Source organism: Colobus angolensis, unplaced genomic scaffold, assembly GCF_000951035.1.
Source record: "Colobus angolensis palliatus isolate OR3802 unplaced genomic scaffold, Cang.pa_1.0 Scaffold192, whole genome shotgun sequence".
Lineage (NCBI taxonomy): Eukaryota > Metazoa > Chordata > Mammalia > Primates > Cercopithecidae > Colobus > Colobus angolensis.
Genome location: NW_012115066.1, coordinates 5474226 through 5488359, shown reverse-complemented (window position 1 = coordinate 5488359; position 14134 = coordinate 5474226). Strand labels below are relative to the sequence as shown.

Below are 14134 nucleotides of genomic sequence, written 5' to 3'. Positions count from 1 at the left end.
AAAAAAAAAAAAAAGAAATAAGTCTAAATCAAATTATTGTTTTCAAATGTAAAATTCTCTATGAACTTTTCATTGCATAAAGAATACAAAGAAATTGCTTTACCTCACCTGCAAGGCCTAGCTCTCTGAAATATGTTGAATGGTTTTACAGAAAAAAATCTACGTACTAACCCCCAGAAGCCAGATGTGACCTTATTTGGAGAAAACAGTCTTTGTGTACATAATTAAATTAAGGATCTTGAAATTTCATCATCCTGGATTATCCAGGTGGACCCCAAATACAATGACAAATGTCCTCATAGAGACACACAGAGGAGAGACACTGGGAGAAGAGAAGAAGGGCCATTTAGGAGTTGAGGAAGAGAATGGAGTCATGTAGCTACAAGCTAAGGAAGACCTAGAGCCACCAAAGTTGGAAGAGGCAAGGAAGAATTCTCCCCTAGGGCTTTTGAAAGGAGTACAGCCCTGACAGCATCTCAGTTCCAGACTTCCAGCTTCCAGAACTGCAAAGGATACATTTCTGTTGTTTTATATCATCAAATTTGTGGTAATGTGGCAACCACAGGAAACTAATACTTTCGCCAGTCACATCTCTGACTCTTTTGCTTACCCCTGTTATATCTACTAGACTGGCCTCTTTCTTTCCCTTATTATTCTTTAAGTACAATATGCTCCTTAAAAATTGAAGACTTTATGTTAGCTATTCTCTCTTCCTGGAATATTTTTCTCCCAGGTGTTTCTATGTCTAAGTTCTTTCTTGCCATTCTTGAATTTACACATCTCTTTTTCAGAGGGACCTTACCAGACCACCAATTTAAAGTTTTCTCTCAAACTATCCCTGCTTGCAGACAACATGATCATGTGTCTGGAAAATCCCATAGTCTCAGCCCCAAAGCTCTTTAAGTTAATAAACAACTTCAGCAAAGTCTCAGGATACAAAATTAATATACAGAAATCACTAACATTCCTATATACCAACAACAGTCAAGCCAAGAGCCAAATCAGGATCATAATCCCATTCATAATTACCACAAAAAGAATAAAACACCAGGAATACAGCTAACCAGGGAGATGACAGATCTCTACAACGGGAACTGCAAAACACTGCTCAATGAAATCAGAGATGACATATACAAATGGAAAAACATTCCAGGCTCATGAACAGGAAGAATCGTTATTGTTAAAATGGCTATACTGCCAAAGGCAACTTATAGATTAAATGATATTCGATTAAACAGTCAATGACATTCTTCACAGAACTAGAAAAGATTATTTTGAAATTCATGTGGAACCCCTGTCCCCCCAACCTCCACAAAAAGCCCAAGTAGCCAAGGCATTTAAAGAACAAAGCTGGATGCATCACACTACCCAACTTCAAACTATACTACAGGGCTTCAGTAACCAAAATAGCATGGTACTGGTACAAAAACAGACATATTAATGGAACAGAATAGAGAAGCCAGAAGTAATGCTGCACTCCTATAAGTATTTGATCTTTGACAAAGCTCACAACAACAATGTGGAAAGGACTCCCTATTCAATAAATAATGCTGGGGTAACTGGCTAGCCATATGCAAAAGATTGAAACTGAACCCCTTCCTTACACCATATACAAAAATTAACTCAAGATGGATTAAAGACTTAAATGTAAAACACAAAACTATAAAAACTCTGGAAGACAATCTAAGCAATACCATTCTGACCATAGGAACAGGCAAGGATTTAATGATGAAGACACCAAAAGCAGCTGCAACAAAAGCAAAGATTGACAAATGGGATCTAATTAAAATAAGGATCTTCTGCACAGCAAAAGATACTACCAACAGAATAAATAGACAACCCATAGAATGGAAGAAAATATTTACAAACTATGCATCTGACAAAGGTCTAATATCCAGCATCTATAAGGAACTTAAACTAATTTATAAGAAAATAACAAAGAACTCCACTGAAAAGTGAGCAAAGGACATCAACAGACACTTTTTTAAAAACGATATACACATGGCCAACAAGCATATGACAAAAAGCTTAACACCAATGATCATTAGAGAAATGAAAATCAAAACCACAGTGAGATACCATCTGATACCAGTCAGAATGCTGTTATTAAAAAGTCAAAAATGACAGATGCCAGTGAGGCTGTGAAGAATAAGGAATGCTTATATATCATTGGTGGGAGTGTAAATTAGCTCAACCGTTGTAGAAAACAACGTGCCAATTCCTCAGAGACCTAAAGTCAGAAACACCATTTGACCCAGCACTGCCATTACTGGATATATACCCAAAAGAATATAAATCATTCTGCCATAAAGACACATGCACTTTGTATGTTCATTGCAGCACTGTTCGCAATAGCAAAGACATGGAATCAACCTAAATGCCTATCAACAGTAGATTAGATAAAGGAAATGTGGTACATATATACCATAGAATACTATGCAGCCATAAGAAGGAATGAGGTCATGTCCTTTGCATGGACATGGGTGAAGCTGGAGGCCATTATTCTCAGCAAAGTAGCACAGGAACAGAAAATCAAATATTGCATGTTCTCACTTATAAGTGGGAGCTAAATGATGAGAACACATGGACACATAGAGGGGAACAACGCAGACACTTGCCTACCAGAGGGTAGAGGGTGGGAGGAGGGAGAGGATCAAGAAAAATAACTAATGAATACTAGGCTAAACACCTGGGTGATGAAATAATCTGTACAGCAACCCCCATGACACAAGTTTACCTATATAACAAACTTGCACATGTACCCCAAGCTTAAAATAAAAGTTACATAAAAAGGAAAAGAAAAAATAAAGTTTCCTCTCAATCATTCTGTTTTTTAGTTATTTTCTTTTCATCTCAACAATTATATCTACCTCATCTTTTTTTAAAATTATTTATTATCTGTTTAACTTACAAAAAGTCAGCCCCATGAAGTGAGAGGTGTTCACTATCTGATTCATTGCAGAATCCCCAGTGTCTAGAACAGTCTCTGCTATTAAGTAAGATATTAATTAATGTTGAATAAGAACAAAATTGTAGAAGAAAGGCTATCAGTGCTGGAGGCAGTTATGTTGATAAGGTTGGAATCTAGGAATTTGAGCAGCAAGCCAGGTTCTTAGTTTTTGAGGGACTGGGAGATTGGATATGTTATAATAAAAAGACCTAGATTTACGCGACAGGACAAGGATCCTATAAGAGATCTGAAATAAATATGGAGGTGTGGTCTTGGGACCAAATTGGAAAAATTTCCCAAAGTCATATAGGGTAAGGAGTAGAACTTTTGAAGCCTAAGATCAGTAATGATGTCATGAGGCTGTGTGAGAGTTAGGCCTAACAAGATGGCCAGGATTTGTTCTACCTGCAAGTGGAGGTCAGTACCCACTATTAAATGGAGAGAAGGGCTAATGAAGTTGGGGAAAAGTCAGACACTTGCAACATGAGGCAGGAGCTACAGTTCCCAACTGCTTTGGTAAAGAGAACACTTGGCTTTCTGATCATCTAGACATAACCATTTTCTAGTGGATGAAATCTAGGAGACTAGGTCCTTCCCAACAGGACCCACTTTAAGTAAAGTTTAAGTTTGAAAGCAATGACTTAATCTGATCCTGTGTGCTCTTGATGGTGCTATACCACTGCAGCGTAGAAAGTGCTATACCCAATGCCAGGCTGACACAGTTCCCACAGTATCTAGCTACCAGTGTTGAGCAGGAACTCCATCCCTCATGGTGTCATTATTCAACTTTTTATGCCTTGTCTACCTTATTATCAGTTTAAGAAGCTTAATGAGGATGTCTTAGTCCAACTCAGAAATTAAGGAAAGCATATCATCTGAGGATAAGGAATGTTGTTTTAGAATAATGTAAACCAGGAGGACTATTTTTAGATGACGGGAAGGTCTTAGAAGCCACTCCGTCAGGAACACCATTTTCCTGATTTTCTGCAGGTTGGAGAGTGTCTTTATGCAGCATCCTTCGGGGCTCTTTGTGACTATTTTCTAAGTTAGCTTAATGAAAACAGAGACATGTGGATATTGTATTTTAAAGCTTACAGCCATTTTTGAGTTCCTATAGACAGGGTCTGTTGAGGCATCCCCTCACAGGGTATAGCTTGTCTCATAGAAGTTATTTCAGCATTTTTCACTCTCTCTGACTTTCCCCTAGCTTTGCTTTTGTTATTGTTAGGTGTATATTTTGAAAATGACAAACAATCAGGTTGAGGAAAAGGTCTATAGTGTGTTTGTGTCTGTGGGCATAAATGTGGAATAAATATATATAATGCACAGTGGCTGATATTTTGTGTCCTTTATCTTCACTTGTGAAAAGAGATGGGATAAGTCACTGATGACTGTTCCAGTCCTGATCCATCCTTCATCACTACACTCATGAAGATAAATGCCACATTTCAGGAGAGCACAGCTATCATGTGTCCTTTCAGACTGGAGAGTCAGATCGGTTAGAGCAAGAGGTCAATCAGGCACTGTTACTTAAAAATCAAGGACATTTTATATGTACCATCTCCTACCCCATATACTTTGCTCTCTCCTATTAAACTAGGATACTTCTAGCAGCTAGAGAGATGATTTGGTAGCCTTTATAACTTCATCTATGTCTACAGATATGCATTTAATTTAAACAATCCATTTCCTGGTATATGCCCAGCATAGAGCTTTGCAGTGACAATGCACTGATTAAAAGAATATCCTCCTGGTCCTTATACTGATAAATATCAAAATGAAGCAAACACTATGGAAAAAATAATAATAAAGTGTTTTTTTTTTTCTGTGAACAAGTTAAATGAGAAAGGAGTAAGTGAGAACTGTTGAGAAGTGGTAATATTTAAACTGCTATATTAGAGAAAACAGTATGGACACTTTATCTTTCCGTATTGTACAAATGGCGGCATGACTGGATTTTAAGCTATGGTAAGGCAAATGGATGAATTCTCTGCTCTAGCTTGTAGACCCTGTTATAGGTAATCAATAGATAAGACCCCTTTATAACTCAGTAACTGAATGAACTGTTCCGGTTTTAATTTTAATTACCCATTCACAAATTGAATGTTTGAGGTTAGAAGAATTTACATTGAAATAAAAGTATTGGCTTTTTCCCCCTTGGTTGGGACATAAAAGTTTATGTAACTAGACATAAGCCGAAAAGGATTTCCACAGATCCTAGAAATTTGATTGGCCAACTGGGCGTTTCTAAAATCATTATTTCTCTTTGGAAACTATTGTTTTGAACCACATAAAACTGTTGATAGTCACCAGTTTTTGACCTAGGAGATGGCAATTTGATGAGATTCTCTGTAATCATGCTAATTGATTATATAATTTAAATTTTGGGATATGCTTTAGTTGCTTTTTTCTACATGTAAGCTTATTTCACCAAATAAACTATTTCATTATCTTATTCAAGAAACATTTATTGAACACATATTACACAGCAGGTACTGCGGTGTATGCATGCCCATGGAATGGAATATGTTGGCTGCCCTAGTGGGGCATGCAGTCTAATAAGTCAGAAAGACACATAAGCAAGCAAGTATGAGATAGAAAAGTAGCACACTGGTTGATAGTTGATCAATAAATGTTCTTTCCCTTCTTCTCACAATGGACATAGAAGTGCAATGTGTTAAAGGAACACAGAAGAATGAGTCTCTATAAATTTAAACAACCTGGAAGGATTCATTGCAGAAAATACCTCCTATTTACCTTGTGTTAAAAGACCGTGTAATAGGCAGATAACTAGCCTAAGGCTTCAAATATTTGACTTCTTATATTAACTCATCACATATTAGGGCTTTTTTTTTAAACCTTAACAACATTATTTAACTTTCTTATACTTTAACTTTCTTAACTGCAAAATGAAAATTATAATCTCGTTTGCCTTCCTCCTATATTTGTTGAGGGTCAGATAGGATAATTCACATGAAACAATTTTTCAAATTATAATTTATAATATTAACAAAAAATACAATCTTCATCATCATCTTTCTTATTACCAGTCTTGTTTTCAACAACACCTTTCAACAAAGTGCTATGTAAAAGATCAAGGAGGATAATCACCTTGATTTGTATTTTCCCAAGTCCAGGCTTAATAATACATTCGGGGATGAGTACCACATTTGGCCTTAAATAATCATTTTAGAAAAGTAGATGAGTTGTTTAGCCATTTGTAAGTGTTTCGAGCAGTGCTCAATAAATAGTGAATGAAGGGTCTGCTGGTAGCAAATGGATAATTATGCTCAGCATTTTTTTTAATGAAGGAGAATTTAGAAAAGTACATACAATTCAAAGAAATTAACTCTCAGATAATAATAATTCCCATTATTAGAGAACGTATGACATGCCAGGCTTGTTGGTTTATGGGTATCATCTCATTTCAAGTTTAGAGCAACCTTTTGAAGTTGACTCTATTATTATCACTCTAATTTTACAGATGAGGGAACTGAAACCTAAAAATTTATATAACTTCCCGCAAGTCACAAAATGACTATCTCCGATGATAGAATTTATGAACTTAACTGCTGTACTTTTTACAGCTCTGATCTAGCTATCGTTACCACCCCCATGTTTATACTCTCCTTCCTACTTAGTAATCCCCATTTTCTCCAGAAAAGCCCTCAAGGAAGGCACTCATCTCTCTGAGCTTTAGTTTCCTCACCTATAAAATCGGGCTACTTTTGGAGATTCATCAATAAACAAATCATATAAACTCCGTATCCTGGGCACTCATATTTTAGTTGGAGGAGACAGAAAATAAATATGTACATGTTATCTCTACTTTTGAGATGTTTTATCAACAGAAATAAAACAGAATAAGGGGACAGAGAATGATGAGAACAAGGGTGGTTATGTTTTAAGCAGCATAACCAGGGAAGACCTCTCTGAGCAAGTTTAGCAGAGCCCTGAAGGAAGTGAAGAAGCAAAGTATACAGGTATTTGCATGAAAGGTGGCACTATTGTCATGGAGTGCAGGCATAGGTATAGGTCTGTCTGGATGAAGGACATTCCAGGCAGATGAACACCATGTGCAGGGCTCCTGAGAAAGCACTATGCTTGCTGTGCAGGAGAAACAATCAGGAGCCAGTGTGGTGGTCAGAGTGGAGTGAATATGAGCGATAGTTGTAGGAAAATGAGATCAAACAAGCAGGAGAGATGCAGGAAAAAAAATTATGAATGGCCATTAGGACTTTAATATTACTCTGAGTGTTGTGAGAAGCCATTGAGCATTGAGAAGGAATATGATCTGACTCTAATTCAAATAGGATCCCTCCACTGTGTGGAGAAATTAGAAGCAGGAAACCCAGATATTGGACGAGGCTATGGAATACTCCAGTTATCCAGATAGAAATTGGACCAAGACAAAGCAATAGATGTGTTTGGAGAAAAAACCAGAATACTGATACACAGAATTTCCAATACATGGGTGATAGGATATAAAGGTGATAAGGTATAGAGGTGATACAATCCAAACAGAGAGAGTATGAAACCAAAAAAAAGTTTCAAGGTAGACATTGGCCTGAGCTACTAGAAAAATCATTCCTGAAGTGGTGCTTGGCACACAGTAAGAGCTTAAAATGCTTAGTTGTATGAATGAATGAATGCAACTGCCATTAGAAAAAGTCTTTGTCGGGTTAAATCAAAATGAAGAGTTTGGCTATAGACAGGTTGATTTTTGAATCCTCCAAGTGGAGGTCTTGAATAAGTAGTAGTACATACAAGTCTGCGAGTCTGCTGAAGATTTAAGTTTGGTGGTCTTCAGTTTGTAGATGGTGTTTAAAAGCATTATACGATCACCTAGAGAGTGTGTGTAGATAAATAAGAGATCCACTGATTTGAGACCTGGGGCTCTCCAAGGTTCATCGGCCTGTGAGACAAGACACAACTAGCAGTGGATGTTGAGCAGAGATATCACTGAGGCAAGAAGAGAGGCAAGGGAGTTGTTTCATAGGAGTCAAGTGAAAAAGGTGTTTCATAAAGGACAGAGTGATCATTATGTCAAACATTAATAATTTTTGCCTAATATGAAAATTGAGAACTGGCTATTTGATTTAGCAATAAACATGTTTTCACTTCCCACCTTTTCTTTGCCTCTCTAACACACTAATTGTTACCTATGGCCTTCCTCTAAAGTTATAAATCTCAGGCACATTACATTCCAATTCATATTTCATATATCCTGTTGGAGAGTAGTTAATACTTCTTGAAACCATGAGATACGGGAAAACATTTTATAAGATTGAGGTTTTTTTTCTCTCTTTTTTTTTTTTTTCAAATCTCACTGTGTCTGTGTCACCCAGACTAGAGTGCAGTGGCATGATCTTGGCTCTCTGCCACCTCCACCTACCAAGTCCAAGCCATTCTCCTGCCTCAGCCTCCCAAGTAGCTGGGAATACAGGCGATGCCACCACACTGGCTAATTTTTGTATTTTTAATGGAGACAGGGTTTCGCCATGTTGATCAGGCTGGTCTTGAACTCCTGACATCAGGTAATCCACCCACCTCGGCCTCCCAGAGTGCTGGGATTACAGGTGTGAGCCACTGCACCTGGCTGAGTTATCCATTTATTTTAAACCTATGGACGGAAAATCCACAGATCATCTCTAAAATAAATTTTGATCATATTCAGTTTTACTTGCGTAATAATAACATTCATTAGTGATATATTGCTATGACATTCAGAAAGCATTTTTATTTACGTTGTCTGTTCCAAAAAAAATCATCTAATACAGTAAAATGCCCAGCTGTGAAGCTTACACTGTCAGATTATACCACCTGCTAACAACTTTTTGTTGGAGTCAGCCATAGCCGTGGGCTTCACTCCTCCTTGTCACTTGAAGATTTTAACATCTGCCTCCCTGTTGTTCTCTCCATACTAACTCTTGATAGGCTTCTTGGTGATTTTAATATCCATGTCAGTCCCTTGATCTTGATTACTAATTGTGAGGGATCTTTCTATCTGCAGTTGCTCTGGGTCTCCTCTTTGTACAGTCCATACCAACTATATTTCCAATGTTGGATGACCTGCATTTGTTGGAATTACAGAAAGTTTCTTTTACTTCATTATACTTTGTAAAATGTGAGCTCTGTCTCTTAGGATCTCTTTGCTTTAAGTACTGTGCATTCCCTCAGTCTCAGATTCTAATTTTTATTCTGCCAGTGCCACAGGAGTAGTGGGGTAAAATGAGAGATGTGTAGGGCGAGGAAAGATTTTCTATCTTTCTTGTTTGGGGATGTGGTGTTGGTGGTGGGCAATCCCAAATACAGTTTGCAGCAGATGCCTGTGTCAAACTCTTAACATCCCATTTGACTTTAATAATGGAGTTTTCTATTTAACTGTTTCCTATCCATCATTATAATGCATTATCTGATTTAATCTTATGATGCGGTTCTGATCAGGACACTAGATCAGAGAGAAAATGTGACTTACTTAAGGTCATGTATCTAATAAGTCAGAACCAAGTATAGACTACATTTCTTCTGAATCCAAATGCATTTTTTTATTGGCATTATAAAATGCATTGTTCAAAATGGCCAGTAGTTAAGAGAGTTGCTTTGGCTTTCTGCCCAGGATAGTGTTAAAATACAGTGGCAATTCAATAAATGTCATCAGTGGTGTCTGTGGTAGTGGTTGTGGTGGTGGCAGATCAAGAATTGTCCTGAATTATTCTAATAGATGCTTTTATTTTCTTCTTCTTCTTTTTTTTTTTTTTTAGATTGGCAAACGCACTGCCTATTTACAGCATAGAGACCCCAGTGGAGCGCTAGGTGGGTGATGATTCATACTAAATCTTTCCCACGGTATGCTGAACACTACAACTGCAGCTAATATGAAATGACTCATTAAACACTGTCAAATCTGATAATGGCAATGACTGGTTTTGCTAGCACGAGCAATTTGTGGGAAGTCCAGCCACTGCAAACCACTACTGAATTTCAAAATATAAGCTGCAATATAGTAGAAAAGACATATCCACTGAGTCATATTTGCAAATTTCTTGTGTTTCTCTTTGCCACTTTAGAAACAGCCTCATGTTCCCTGCTTGACTCAAGAGATGACTTTCCTTGGGATTCACTTATCTGGTGAGTGTTTCCTCATTCAGTCATATTTTATGGGCTAAATATTTTATAAGAGTATTAGTGGATTATGGACGGAACTGGAAATGTGGTTCTCCCGTGGCAGTATTTCTGAAGCTCCCTCTTTACACCATCCTCCACCAGCAAACCATCCCATACACATAAACGTATTTCCCTTATGTAGCATAGTTCCCATGAGTGGTAGTCCTATCTTCAGAGAGATAAGATGAGAAGGTAGCAGGAGGTAGGAACACTGACTCTTTGCTCTGTGATTTATTGTATCGTCATTAAATTGTAATCTCCTTGAAGGCAGGATTCTAACTTATTTAGCTACTTAGTACCTATGAGCCATAGTTGGCCCTTTATAAGTATTTGACAAAATTAATGCACTTCCTTCCAAAAACTTTATTATTAAGGCAGGAACTGGAGTTTAACCTTCTTGTCTCCCTTGTCCCTGGTACAGTGACTGACACATAATAGGAGGAAAACTACATGTTCGTCTAGTGAAAAAACAAAGGTGCAAATGAGTTCATCGATTAGATGGTTTCCTGCAGCCAAATTAATACCTAAGCAAGTGATTTTCAGCCATCAGAGACAGAAGAGTGATGGCCTCACATCGTGTTTCTTCAGACCCCCAGGAGTAAGGCCCTAACAGTAGTTGTTTATTTTGGAAGGCAAAAGCTAATCTGAAGCTATTTTCTTTAGTTTTATATTCAAATACCTATAAAACAGAAAAACACCAGAGACCTATTCATTGCTCACAAATGATCTATGGGGCAATAACGTGCTTGTTTTCCCAGCTGTGCTGCACTTTGGTGCTATCTTGGGTTTAATTGAAAATACGCTGTGACCTTGGTTTTGTTCACTGGGCATGTGGGGGTAGAATTGGCATGAGGCCTCTGAAGAATTCCCTTTTAATGAATGTCATTTGACTAATTTGGGGTTCGCCTGAAGGAAATAAAGTGTGAAGTCCCATAAAACACACACACACACACACAAGATGAGTTTTATTCGTATGCAATGCACATGGAGTTAATGATTTAAAAAAAGAAATCAACTTTTTATTTTGCCATACCTATTTGTTGAATTCTAAATGCTATCAGTATGATAATAGTATTGTCCCTAACCATCTCATGTTTCATCATAATTAAATAAACAGCTTGTGAAATGCAGTCCAAAAAATGTCTGTGTTCCACTCCTAACTTAAGGGGTTTCCATAGAAACTGTGAGCAGCAAGTTTAACTGACATTTATTGGACTTGAGGCTATATGCAGCATTGATAGCTCACTGTTTTTCTCTCTAGTACTCTGTGTATGTGTCTTTTCTTCCTTTAACCCTCCGAAACCATTTTCCCCTCAGTTCTCGCCTCCTCCTCTTCTTCTTCCCTCTCTTTCTCTTATTAGCAGTGAGGAAGTAATTTGGACTTAGTTAGATTTAACAAATGCAATAATACTCAAATGGGCTCTGACACTTAAGTGTAATTGTGTTATTAGCTGGAAATGTTTTTCTTCAAAAATGAAAGAATTGGGAGTGAAGTTTACTAAGATAGCACACATTGGTAAGAAGGAACTCTTGGCTGTCACTTGAAAGTTTGTAGTCTGTGTATCATAATCCACATTCATATCCAGCTGTGGCTTGCTCTTTATTTATTCAACCCAGACTTATATTTCTCCCGATTCCTTATTTTCCTCCCAGAGAATAAAAACTGTGTGCTGATCATAATTCAAGAGAAAGTAAGAATTTACTTAGGAAAGATAAAATGTACTATATATTGAGTACCTACTGTGCAACATATATTTTGCTATGTACTTTTACTGATGTTTTCTAGTTAACCCTACAGAATTCACTGCCAGATAGCATGTGGAAGGAAAATGAATCTGGAGCTGGCAGTTCAAGTTCAGGCCCCACCACAGAGTGACTGTAAAACCTTAAACATGGTACTTTAATGCTTTGTCTTGGTTGCTCAAAGACAAAATTGATAGGAGCACTTCCAAGCCATGAGGTTTGGTTAGGATTAGATGTGAGACTACAGCTAGTACATCGTAGTAGTAGTGCTAGTCTTCATCCCTTTAGAAATGAGGAAAACAAGTTGCCAAAAGAATATGTCATTCAGCTTGGACAACATAGCAAGACCCCCATCTCTATAAAAAATTTTAAAAGCAACCAGGTGTGGTAGCATGCACCTATAGTCCAGCTACTTTGAAGGGAGGCTGAGGTAGAGGATCACTTGATCCCAGAAGTTCAAGGTTATAGTGAGCTATGATCGCACTATTGCACTCTAGCCTGAGTGGCAGGCAAGACTCTGTCTCTGAAAAAAAAAAAAAGGGAAAAAGAAAAAAAAATCACTTATCCAAATTTACATAGCTAGCAGAAGATATGTCTACACGGTACAGTGGCTAAAAGGAGGTGGGTTTGGACAGTACTAATTGTGTGATCTGGGTTAAGTGACAAACTTACAGAGCATCTGGCTCCTAATGTTCTTCATGGGGTTGTTGTGAGAATGAAATAAAACTGTGTATGTAAGTTAGTGCCTGTCATGGAAAGCACACCTTGTTTTTTGATCTCTTTGTCTCCTTTCCTCCCCTCACTTTTCTGATTTGTTTTGGTTTTGTGTGAATTCAAAGTTTGAAAATGATTGATCCCCAAAGTCTATCTAATACTTATAGTTTAAAATGATCTTACAATTCATAAACTATCTCAAGTTATCCTGATAACAATGAGAAAGGAAAGACAGATGCTACCACACACGTTTTATAGGTTAGGAAAAAGGAGAGATCTTTAATATAGTGAATGAAGAAGCTGAGGTTTTACCTAATTCCCCAGGGTCCTTTTTATAATTAAAGTTTCCAACTCCATTGTTCTTAATTTGGATCCTATATTCACAGCTTTTAAGGCTAAAACCCAACAGATATTAACTCCTCTTTCTAATGAATGTGAGAGGAAGACACTTTTGGTCAAGAAGAAGGAAAGGAGGCAAGGAGAGGGTAGTCTCTTGCAATAATCCTGTTTCCAGGTCATTCTTTTTGGATCTGAAGGGACATGTGGAAATGTAATTCTCAATTTCAGGGATAAATGAGGCAATGACTTTGTGCGACAATATGCCGATGTTGCTGGCTAGAGTAAAGGGGTGAAGTGAAGAGAAAAAGCAAAAAAATAAAAATAAAAATCCAGATATCAATCAGCGATGTTGATTGACACGTGCTGAATTCATTACTAGGTTACTAGGAAGAGGAAGTGTGAGAGTGCAGCTAGGACAAGAGTCTGATAGGACATGATTACTGGTAAAAGTGATAGTTCCTATTCTCACACACACACACACACACACACACACACACACACGTGCCCACGTGCATACATAGGTGTACAGGTTTAATCAAAATAAATACTTCTTTAAATTAAAATTTTGTTGTTTCAAAGAGCTCATATTGGAGATAAAAATGATAGCTCTATCTTTTTTGTTGTTGTATGCTTATACTTGCCTTATTATTAGAATATTGATTCTCAACAAAAGCAAAATCAAAAACAAAACAAAAAGAAAGAATATTGATTCCATGTTATCTTTGGAAGAACCTTAAGCTATTATGTCCATTTGGTGAGTGCTAGTTCAGTTAAAACTAAGTAATATAGTCTCTAAAGCCAATTATCCTGCCACACAGAAATAGCAATATGTCACAGTGTACTGAAAGTGCGATCAAGTAATGGTGCTGCAGGCAAGCCCTCTGTTCTGGAACTCCCACTTTTCCCCAGGATTCCTCCATAAGTTATATGATGCATGGCAACATTACAAAATTGGTGAAGCTGCATTTCTTTACTAGTTCTTAGATGAAAGTTAATTACAAATAGAAGTTTTAGTATTTTTCTTCCATGCCCTCACAGATCATCTTGGTAGCCTTGGGATTGAAGAGAGTAGGTAAGAAAAGTCTCTCTGGATGGGCCGGGTGTGGTGGCTCATGCCTGTAATCCCAGCACTTCGGGAGGCTGAGGCGGGCAGTCACGAGGTCAGGAGATCAAGACCCTCCTGGCTAACACAGTGAAACCCCGTCTCTACTAAAAATACAA

The 14134-nt window shown here is 37.5% G+C and overlaps 1 protein-coding gene across 5 annotated transcripts in view; it reads left to right on the top strand.

Moving 5' to 3' along the window:
* The window catches only part of LRRC4C (leucine rich repeat containing 4C), a 1309626-nt gene that overhangs the window by 1272928 nt on the left and 22564 nt on the right, over nt 1-14134 (top strand). For 3 of the 5 annotated variants that reach the window (XM_011940746.1, XM_011940744.1, XM_011940747.1), the window contains one exon: nt 9715-9766. The exons of 1 other annotated variant lie outside the window; for it this stretch is intronic. The gene's annotated coding sequence lies outside the window, so the exon portion shown is untranslated. Of the gene's footprint in view, nt 1-9714; nt 9767-9980; nt 10082-14134 lie in introns of those variants that run through there. One more of the 5 variants, XM_011940749.1, reaches the window with a different exon arrangement.